We start from the raw sequence: 10,248 nt of genomic DNA, 5'->3' as shown, positions 1-10,248 counted from the left end.
GCTAAACCTGACAAGCTGGGTGGGTGGGTGGCGTGCACGGTAGGCCTTACAAACTCAAACACAGGATGGTCTGAACATAAAAATTCCTAACTAGAGCGGGTTGTGGTGGGTAGTCACATCTTAGGATGGCAGCTCCCTTGACAAAGGTCAATCTTTACGGAAAGGGAGCCTGTCTTTGTGCACCTAGCATAATATGCCTTTGAAATGTCAGAGTAATTTTCTTTTCCAGACCCCTCAGATGCACAACTGTCGCCACCAGAGCATGAGATCATAGAACCCCTCATTGTTATCTTGTTTCCCAAAACCGTCTGTCTCTATGTGCTTTAATGTTAATTATTGATATCCTGTGCCCACCATGTAGAAGAAGCATGTTTCTGCATTTTGCTTTTTATCCAACCCCAGAGATTTCCCCGCGTTTCTCCTACCTGCTTATTCTACTACCGATGGATTTTTTGTAACCCTCCGTACATCTTCTCTTTTGATTTTAATGTCTAAAATAAGCTGTCAAACTGCCCTTCTCTGGAGCATTTTCTCAATCCATTGAGATATTGCTTCCGGGCATGTCCTCAAAATTTGGCTCAAATTAAACTCTTACAAGACTTTTTCTATAGGCTGAATGTTCTTTTGTCGACAGAATTTATTCTTTTTTTTGTTTGTTTTTTACGTACCCCCATCCTACCCCCCACTTCCCACCCAACACCTCTGACAACCACCAATTTGTTCTCTGTAACTATAAATTCTCTCTCTCTTTTTTTCCAGATTCCACATGTAAGTGATATCATACGTGTATGTCTTTGTCGTACTTATTTCCCTTAACGTAATGCCCTCAGGGTCCATCCATGTTGTCACAACAGGTAAGATTTCCTTTTTTTTTTTTTCTTATGGCTGAATAATATTCGTGTGTGAGAGAGAGAGAGAGACAGAGAGACAGACAGAGAGAGACAGAGAGAGACAGAGAGAGACAGAGAGAGAGACAGAGATATTCCCAGGCTCAAGACAACCTAAGCTACTTTAGGATCCTTTTGACTTCTTGGAGATAATGACTCTCAATGCAATTGGCCTGGTACAACAGTGACCTTTTCCAAATTACCTGAGTCCGCTGGTCACACCCCAGTTTGAAACACATAAACTCTGTGAGTAGATTATCGGGTAGGAGCACCCCAAAACCTTTCAATTACGGAATCACAAGGTCTAAATGAATAGGCTGGCCCTAACCTTTACAAGACTAGGGCAAGAACACAAATGGAAGCCCTCACACCATATGCTAAACATTTAAATGTAAATCAAAATAGCACAGCTAAATAAAATATAACCTATCCTCCTACCTTAACAAATATTGCTTCACAAAAACCTGAAAAGCAAGTTCAAGTTTGGAATTGTTGGATTTCTCTGAGTTCTGTGTAGGAAGGTGGCATAGAATGAGAACAAGTCCCCTGTCCCTGGAGTGGCACAGTAACTATAACTCAGAGAAACCGTCTGATTTTGTCAGGAATGAGGAGGAGGGCGAGGTGCCTCAGATCAGGCCTGGGCAGATGACTACAGAGCTTTTATAGCCTGTCCTTCAGCATTCCTGACAATGAACATTGAAGCTTGGGGACTTCTGTGGTAAGAGGTGAGCAAGAAGGAAGACCAGAAATGCAGTCTCGCACTGCTATTCTTTTCTGCTTCCTTTCTTAGGACTCCTTCTTCTCTTTTCTCCTTTATCTCATCTTTCTCTTTCCCTAAATCATTTTTTCTTCTGTGACCCAAAGTGATTTCCCCTTTATACCTTCATCATTCTCAGAACATACGTAGTTTTATATTGATTTCCTTCACATCACACATCACAAAGGGATTATCACCAAGGCCTTTGCTTATGGAAAACATACCAGGGTTGCCAAAAAAATGTATACAAGTTGACACTTTGGTCAGCATTGCTCAAGCAGTAGTTTGCCGTAATCAGAAGTGTCCGCACGCTGATGGTAACCACTTTGAGCACCTCTTGTAATTGCAGAAGTCAAACGTGACTTCTATTCATCTTTTGTTATCGGTATATATTATTACAATTTTAATACAGTTTTTCTTTCTTAAAATGTGTATACATTTTTGGGCACCCTCTGTATTTTATATTAATTGTAGAAAAATATCAGAACTTGGAGAAATCCATAAGAAGCAAAGTATAAAAAGAGAGGTTTTTGTAATGCTATGAAACAAATACACTAGTAACTAGGAAACAAATTAGAAACAGTTGAACGTCGTATAAACTAGTCCTACCTGCAATTTCATGTTAGTGAATCACACACACAACAAAGAAAAAAAATCACAAAAGCTGTTACCAATAAAGAAACCCTATAAAAAATTTATACCACAGAATCATGAAGTATCTGAGGCATTTTTGAAAGGTGGAAAGGGAAAAGTGTAGAAATTATATTGTTAGTAAACAGAAGTGAACAATCTGGGATTAGAAGTTTGCAAACTATAATTGGGAGTTAGCTGTGTATTTAATAATCTTCCTTATTTGATTAAACAAGCATAACCAGGTTTCTGTTACATGCGATCAAAAGCAATTTCTAACTGATAGCGATGATAAGCCACCAAAGAGGAATGAGGAGGGAATGGCGTAATTATGTTCATATATAAGAATGATCCCTAGGATATTTGAGTGGGTGGATTGAATGGCGTGGGCTGAGACTAAAGGCAGAGAGACCATTTGCCAGATGTGATAAGGTCCTGGCCTAAAGCCATTACTGGAAAAAATGGGGGAGAGAGATAATGGACATGGAACCTTGAGCATCAGTGAGTAACTAGAGTGCAGGGAGAGAGGGTGGGGAAGCAAAGGCAGCTCCCAGGTTTCGGGCTTGCGAGACTGGGTGGCTGGTGACCCCATTTACCAAGGAAAGTAAGTTGAGGGATAAAGAGCTTAATTCAGGACAGGGTGCATCTGGGGTGCCTGAGGAACCTCGAAGTGTCAAGCTGGGAGTGTCCACTTGGACATGGGTCTGAACCTCAGGGTCTGAACTTCTAAGTCTGGGCTCTGTATCAGAGTTAACACACATGCTATTCCGATTTGTAAAGAAAATGTAGTCTTTTATTCCCTTTAGGGGATTATAATTGTTTTTATAATTCTCTACCACTCTGGGTGGGTAGGAATCATGTGAAACTTAGATGTGCCAATGATATCATGTCAAGTTCATCTGGTTTAAAAAGTCTCTATAGAGGAGTGATTTACACCTTTAGTGTACACTAGAATCAGCTGGAAGGCTTGTTAAAACACAGATTGCCCCCCCCAGAAGTATTTTTTTGGTCCCCACCCCCAGAAGTATTTTTTTTCTAAAAAAGAAAAACCAGCTTTACTAATACATGATTTACCATTGAAAAATTCACCTGTTGTGGGCCGGCCCAGTAGCTCAGGTGGTTAGAGCTCCATGCTCCTAACTCCAAAGGCTGCCGGTTCGATTCCCACATGGGCCAGTGGGCTCTCAACCACAAGGTTGCCGGTTCAACTCCTCGAGTACCGCAAGGGATGGTGGGCTTCGCCCCCTGCAACTAAGATTGAACACGGCACCTTGAGCTGAGCTGCCTCCTGGATGGCTCAGTTGGTTAGAGCGCGGGCTCTCAACCACAAGGTTGCTGGTTCCACTCCCTCAAAGGATGGTGGGCAGCGGCCCATGCAACTAAGACTGAAAGGACAACAACTGGAAGCTGAATGGCACCCTCCACAACTAAGATTGAAAGGACAACAACTTGAGTTGGAAAAAAGTCCTGGAAGGACACACTGTTCCCCAATAAAGTAAAAAAAAAAAGTACAAAAAAATTCACCCGTTATAAGTGAACACTTACGTGATTCTTTTTAGTAAGTTTATGTCGTTGGCAACCACTACCAAATGCAGTTTTAGAACATTTCTATCAGTCTAACTATTTTCCTCATGTTGGTTTTTGCTTAATCCCTTCTCCCATCCCTAGCACTAGGCAACCACTGACCAGCTTTTTTCTCTATACATTTGCCTTTTCTGCACATTTCTTATAAATGCAATCATACAATAGTAACTTTTGCATCTGGCTTCCTTCATTTAGCATAAAGTGTTAGAGCTTAATCTATGTTGTAGGGTGTATCAGTAGTTTGTTCCGTTTTACATCTCAGTAGTATTCCATTGCATGGATAGACTACAAATAGTTTTTCCACTCTAAGGTTGATGGACATTTGGATTTGTTATGGGTTGAGTTGTGTCCCCTCCAAAATTCATATGTTGAAGTCCTAACCCCTAGTACTGCAGAGGGTGACCTTGTTTGGAAATAGGGTTTTGTAGATGTAATTGGTTAAGATACGGCTATACTGGAGGAGGATGGACCCCTAATCCAACATGGTTAGTGTCCTTATAAACAGAACTTTGACATGGATATGCATACAGGGAGAACACCATGGTGACAGTGAAGAAAGAAATCAGGGTGATGCTTCTACAAGCCAAGGAACACCAAAGATTGCCAGCAATCACCAGAAGCTAGGAGAGAGGCCTGGAACAGAACCAGCCCTGCCGACACCTTCATCTCAGACTTCTAGCCACCAAAACTGAGAGACAATCCATTTCTGTTATTTAGCCCCCTTGGTTTGTAGTACTTTGATACAGTAGCTGTAGCAAACAAAGACAGGATTATTTCCAGTTTTGGAATATTATGAATAATGGTGCCAAGAACCTTGATACACATGTCTGTGTGGACATACAGTTTCATTTCTCTTCGGTTTACTTTTTAAACTTTAGACTTTCTAAAAAAATTGCCAAATGGTTTTTCAAAGTGCCTATATCATTTTACAGTCCCGTCAGCAACATATGAAGGTTCTACTTTCTCCTTATACTTGCCAACACTTGGTATTGTTTTTTTATGACAGCAATTCTAGTGAGTGTGTAGTGTTATTTCATTGTGGTTTTAATTTGCATTTCCCTAATGACTAATGATTTTGAGCATCTTTTCATTTGTTTATTAGCTATTTGTATTTCTTCTTTTTCTTTTCTTTTTTGCAACACACATCACACATGCTTAATGCTATTTGAGGAATAACATTACTTAGGGATTTATCCAGTGTGCTCAGAGAGAGAAAATGCGCCCTTTCCCAAGAGGTCTTCTTTCAGCCTGGACACCTCCCGCCCCCGATCAGTTGTGACCAGTGAGCTAGAACCGGGCTTTGCTGACCCCAGATCAACCCCCAGGTAGCCTCCTCAGGCCACTGCCTGAACTTCTAGAGGGCTGTTGACCCTTTAGAGTTGTAGAAAAATCCTCAATTCTTATGTTCAATAATTAAAAATCTATTGGAGTTCCCTCCCTATCAAGTGTCTCCTGACAGCAAATTCTTAAATATCACTTGCTGCCATATGAAAATAATCTTTGAAAAGATCATAGATAAAATTATTTTTGAAAAACTGCCACTGCCCCTCCCTACCCCCAGTTCTGGAGTTTTGGGTGTCTCTCTTCTCCTTGCTAGTTTGTTGCAGAATGGGTTCCTGAGCTCTGTGCTTTGTTACTGGCATTCTCTTTCTTTCTTTTTCATTTTTCTTTCTTTTTTTAACAAGACTTTATTGGGGAACAGTGTGTACTTCCAGGACTTTTTCCAAGTTAAGTTGTTGTCCTTTCAATCTTAGTTGTGGAGGGCGGAGTTCAGCTCCAGGTCCAATTGGGGGGGGGGGGGAAGCGGGGGAGGGTTTGGCTTGGCTTAGCTCACCATCCCTTGCAGGAGGAGTCCAGGAATCGAACTGGCAACCTTGTAGGTGAGAGCCCACTGACCCACGTGGGATTCCAACCGGCAGCCTTTGGAGTTAGGAGCACGGAGCTCCAACCTCCTGAGCCAACGGGCTGGCCCCCTCATTTTTCTTTTTAAAAATAAAAAACACAGATTCCCCCCTCCTGAATCCCTACCTTTTAAAAATGTTCTCCGGCCGGCCCGGTGGCTCAGGCGGTTAGAGGTCCATGCTCCTAACTCCGAAGGCTGCCGGTTCGATTCCCACATGGGCCAGTGGGCTCTCAGCCACAAGGTTGCCAGTTCGATTCCTCGAGTCCCGCAAGGGATGGTGGGCTCCGCCCCCTGCAACTAAGATTGAACACGGCACCTTGAGCTGAGCTGCCGCTGAGCTCCCAGATGGCTTGAAGCTGAACTAAGACTGAAAGGACAACAACTTGACTTGGAAAAGTCCTGGAAGTACACACTGTTCCCAATAAAGTCCTGTTCCCCTTCCCCAATAAAATTAAAAAAAATAATAATAAAAAAAATAAATAAAAATGTTCTCTTCTGTGCTCTAAGTCCTCCTACTTCCTAGTTCAAGTTTCATTTGTGTTTCCTCCCCGCCCCCCCTTCCAGGGTTTCTGTGCAGCACCTTCAGTATAAAACAGCCCATTTCCCATGGAGGCCCCTCCTCCTTCCCTCCTCCCCTCAGCCATCCTCCCTTCTCTCTCCTCCGCTTCCAGTGAGGGTATGTAAGGGTACTGGTTGACTTTGGTGCAGCTCAGTGGGTATACAGTATAGACAGTGGCAGCTGGAGAGGTGCTCATGTAGGTCTGGTGGCTGATACCGATTGGGGTGGAGGGTGAACGAGGCCAGGACCTAGGGTTCCATGCTCACAGGACGTGAAGGACGGTGCTAGCTGGGTAGGCAGTGTGCTGTGTGGGGTGGAGCACTGAGCTTTGAGAGGCCACCAAGTGGGCCCGGGCGCCTGTGTAGGTGTACAGGTGGGGCCGGGCTGGCTGGGAAGGTGGGTGGCAGCAGCTGCCAGGTCGAGGTGCACAGTGCCGGCGCTGCGGCTGTGGGGGGCGGGGGGGGGGGGCGCCATCGTGAGAGTGACGTAGGTGTGCTGCCTTCGGGGTCGGTGATGTGCCGCGGAGCCTGGCTGAGGCCGAGAGGCTGCTGCTGCTGCTGCTGGAAATGTGGTTCTGGCCCCCGCTTCCAGGAGGCCCTGGCTCCACATGAGCTCCCTGAAGCGTGACCGCTGGAGGAGGTTACGTTGCTGGAGGACTCGGACTAATGGGAAGAAGAGTGGTGACTGGTGTGGGCCGCGCGACCAGGTTGTCTCGTTCCACTGACACTTCCGGGGCGGCACGACGATGGTTCAGGGATGCCCAGCGCAGTGATACTCCAGGCTCACCTTGGTGTCAAAGGTCGGCGTTGTGACCGGCGTGGTGCTGCACGGAGTAGGCGCTGGCGATGCTGCGGGAGTCAGACTAGGGAGAGTCATGGACTGTGGCACAGCTGAGGACGATTTTCCTCTGCTGGGGACAGTGCTGGTGGGGGCCGGCTTCTGTTCCCCCTGGTCCGTATCGCTGCTGCTGATGGTAAGGATGCGGCCTGCGGGGCTGGAGGTGTTGGGAATGACCACCATCTGCTTCTGCGACTCCCTGGTGGTGCTCGAGGCCCTGTCACATCGCCCCAGCCGCACATGACCTACTGTGTTTCCCCGAAAGTAAGACCTAGCCGGACAATCAGCTCTCATGCGTCTTTTGGAGCAAAAATGAATATAAGACCGGGTCTTATACTATGTTAGATAAGACTCGGTCTTATATGATAGTAAAACAAGACCGGGTCTTATATTAATTTTTGCTCCAAAAGACACATGAGAGCTGATTGTCCTGCTGTGCACCAGGGCACAGCGGGTGGCTGGTTGTCCTTGATGCGCTCGCAGCGCTGGCGGCCGATGGGCTGAGAAGAGGACACCTCACAGGTGGAGACGTTCCTCGCAGAGGACTGGCGCTGCTTACTCTTGCGGGAGGAGGTGGTGCTGGTTGGCCACGCCCACGTTTAAGGGCTGAGAGTCTGGAAGGCTCACATGACGGGTCAGTAGCGCAGGCTGCTGCCTGATGGGATTGCAATGGCTGACGTGAGCGTCCGTGTTCCTCCAGCCCGCCAACTGTTGGGTGACTGCCGTGGTCTCAGGAATCACAGCTGCATGCTGCACCGACGTGTGAGTGGCCACTCCAGTCAGCTGCTGCCACACAGCGGGGAAGCAGGATCTGCTGGGTCCCACCTGGGCAAGCCGACCTGGTTGGATCTGAAGAGGCTGAGCTCCTGGGGCTTGAGTGAGGACAGGAACTGCATTTTCCATTCGCTCGGAATAGCCAGCATGCTTAGAGGGAGAGGCCTGCAACCCTTGGAAGTCAGGCGCACACATGGTAAGAGCTTGCTAGCAGAGGTCAGGCCCGGCACATGCCCCGCTGGGCCACTGCAGCAATGGATGCCGCCGAAGGCTGGTTATGTACAGTGTTCAGCTGGTTTTTGAAGGTCATCAGCAGGTTGGTGGACAAGCTGGGGGCCATGTAGGTGATAAAGGGGTTTTGCTTGGGTTGGCAGTGTCATATTCACCAGGCGCTTGCAAATCTCCATGTTCTAGAAACATGATTTGACATGTGAGCTATGGGGACAATCAAGTAAGTGTGACAGCAGGGTGGTTCACGGTTTCTAGCAGAGTGATTCTCTGACTGGCATATATGGTCTGCATCTTCTTTAACAGTTCAATGAACTCTCACCTGTCTGCCTTTCCTACCAATGTGTCACTTCCTTCCAAATCTGTTGTCATGTTCACCTGGGCCATACCATCTAAACAACTGAAAATGTACTTTCTTGCTTCTTTTGACTTAATCCCCATGTTTGCTTTTGTGGTCATCTGGTGTCTTCAGGCTCCACAAGGATGCAGCGAATCTGTGTTATGGCTGAAAAACCTAGTTGTCTTTGTCCCTGTGCTTAAATATTTAGCTGGCAAAGCCCACGATTGTCAAATATACCAAATCTGATCATATTTGGAAGCTCCTGAATGTAGCAGCCAGCCCAGGAACAGCTCTGCAGTGACACAGCCCAGGGACCACATTTCAATTGTCTCACAAAGTGGTGAACCAAAGGTGATCTCTGGGGCCCTGTAATATCTGTACTGCAAGTAGGTGGAACACACAGCCTTGGACACGTGGCTGGCTGAACCAAAGCTGATGACCTTTACTCTGTATGGTTATCTGGATGGTTCCACCACCATGATGTTTTCTGGTTTGAAGTCAGCATGGATAAGACCCAGGCTCTGGGTCTTCATCAGGCTGTGGCTACCTGCTGGAGGACTAGGCAAATGTACTTGAAGGGCAAGGGGCTGCACTTGTTCTGCTTCAGGAAGTCATAGAGGTTCTGCTCCAGCATCTCAAACAAAGACCAGGCATGTGTGATTTTTGTGCTGGAAGCGCTCAGAGGCCTGGACAAAGTTATAGGTGTCAGCACTGTTTGTGCTCAGGCGGGTTCAATCTGACCTTGCTGAGCATATGACGGGTGGTTCTTCAGGATCTTGATGGCCACGATCTCATTGGTGCCCCGTTTCTAGCAATTGAACAGTTGCCCAAACGTCTCTCGGCCCGAGAACTCTTAACACGTGTTGGTCAAGGAGCACAGTCCCTCATGCTGGACCAGCTGATGATCACTTCGCTGTGGGAACCACTGTTTTTGGAGGTGGCAGTTGATGTGGTGGCAGTGGCTACATTGGCCCCCCTTGCAGTATTCTTGGATGGATACTCATTGATGATCTGGACACCGCTTATGTTCTCAATATGCTCCCTGTTACGCTTGAGTCCCCATTTTTGGTCGGTATCAAGAAAGCTCGTAGTGCTTCGACTCATTAGGTTACGTGGTCTGCCGAGGACTTGCCCAGAGTCAGAAATTCTACTTGTGAGGTGACGACTATGTGCCCGGTGCTTCCTGGGTAGATGATGGTGTGCGTGTAAGGTAAGCTTGGGTTTCGGATGGGAAAGGAGATGCTGATGACTGTGGTGGCTGGCTGAGCAGGTGGCGTGTTCTTTCTCTGGCTATACACTGCTGTGGGGGCCATATGCAGTCAAGTCCCAGCTGGAACTCGGCTCCACTTTCAGTTTCTTTCCACTACAGAAGGCATTTGACTGAGGGTGTGAGGAGAGAAAACTTGCACAAATGAAGCCATACCTTCATACACAGGGCCCATTGGGGCTGAGGTGTCTGCAATTTATGGCAACAGAAAAGGCAACGTGGGGGCCAGCTTGGCCCCCCAGCCTCAGCTGGAATCTGCCATCTTGAACCTCTGTCTCCACTCCATGCAGCCACAGCTGCCAGCACCCACATCAACCACCAATGCCAGGGGAAGGGGCTGTGGACCAGGTTCCCTAGCTGGGGCCGTGGCATTGCATGGGGACTCGGGGGTGGCCCAGCAGGTGCAGTGGCCGAGGTCCTGGATTGGGTCTGCTGTCAGGTGGGAGCCAGGGCTGGCAGCACGCAGCTGCCCCTGGCCAGAG

At 47.2% G+C, this 10,248-nt stretch overlaps 1 pseudogene; it reads right to left on the bottom strand.

Moving 5' to 3' along the window:
* Positions 1–1,210: 1,210 nt before the first annotated feature.
* LOC117033092 (homeodomain-interacting protein kinase 2-like) lies at positions 1,211–9,941 on the bottom strand (annotated as a pseudogene).
* Between the last annotated feature and the right edge of the window lie 307 nt (positions 9,942–10,248).

This window comes from Rhinolophus ferrumequinum, chromosome 2, assembly GCF_004115265.2.
Source record: "Rhinolophus ferrumequinum isolate MPI-CBG mRhiFer1 chromosome 2, mRhiFer1_v1.p, whole genome shotgun sequence".
Lineage (NCBI taxonomy): Eukaryota > Metazoa > Chordata > Mammalia > Chiroptera > Rhinolophidae > Rhinolophus > Rhinolophus ferrumequinum.
The sequence above is the reverse complement of the archived record's forward strand: the minus strand, read 5'-3'. Positions and strand labels throughout refer to the sequence as shown.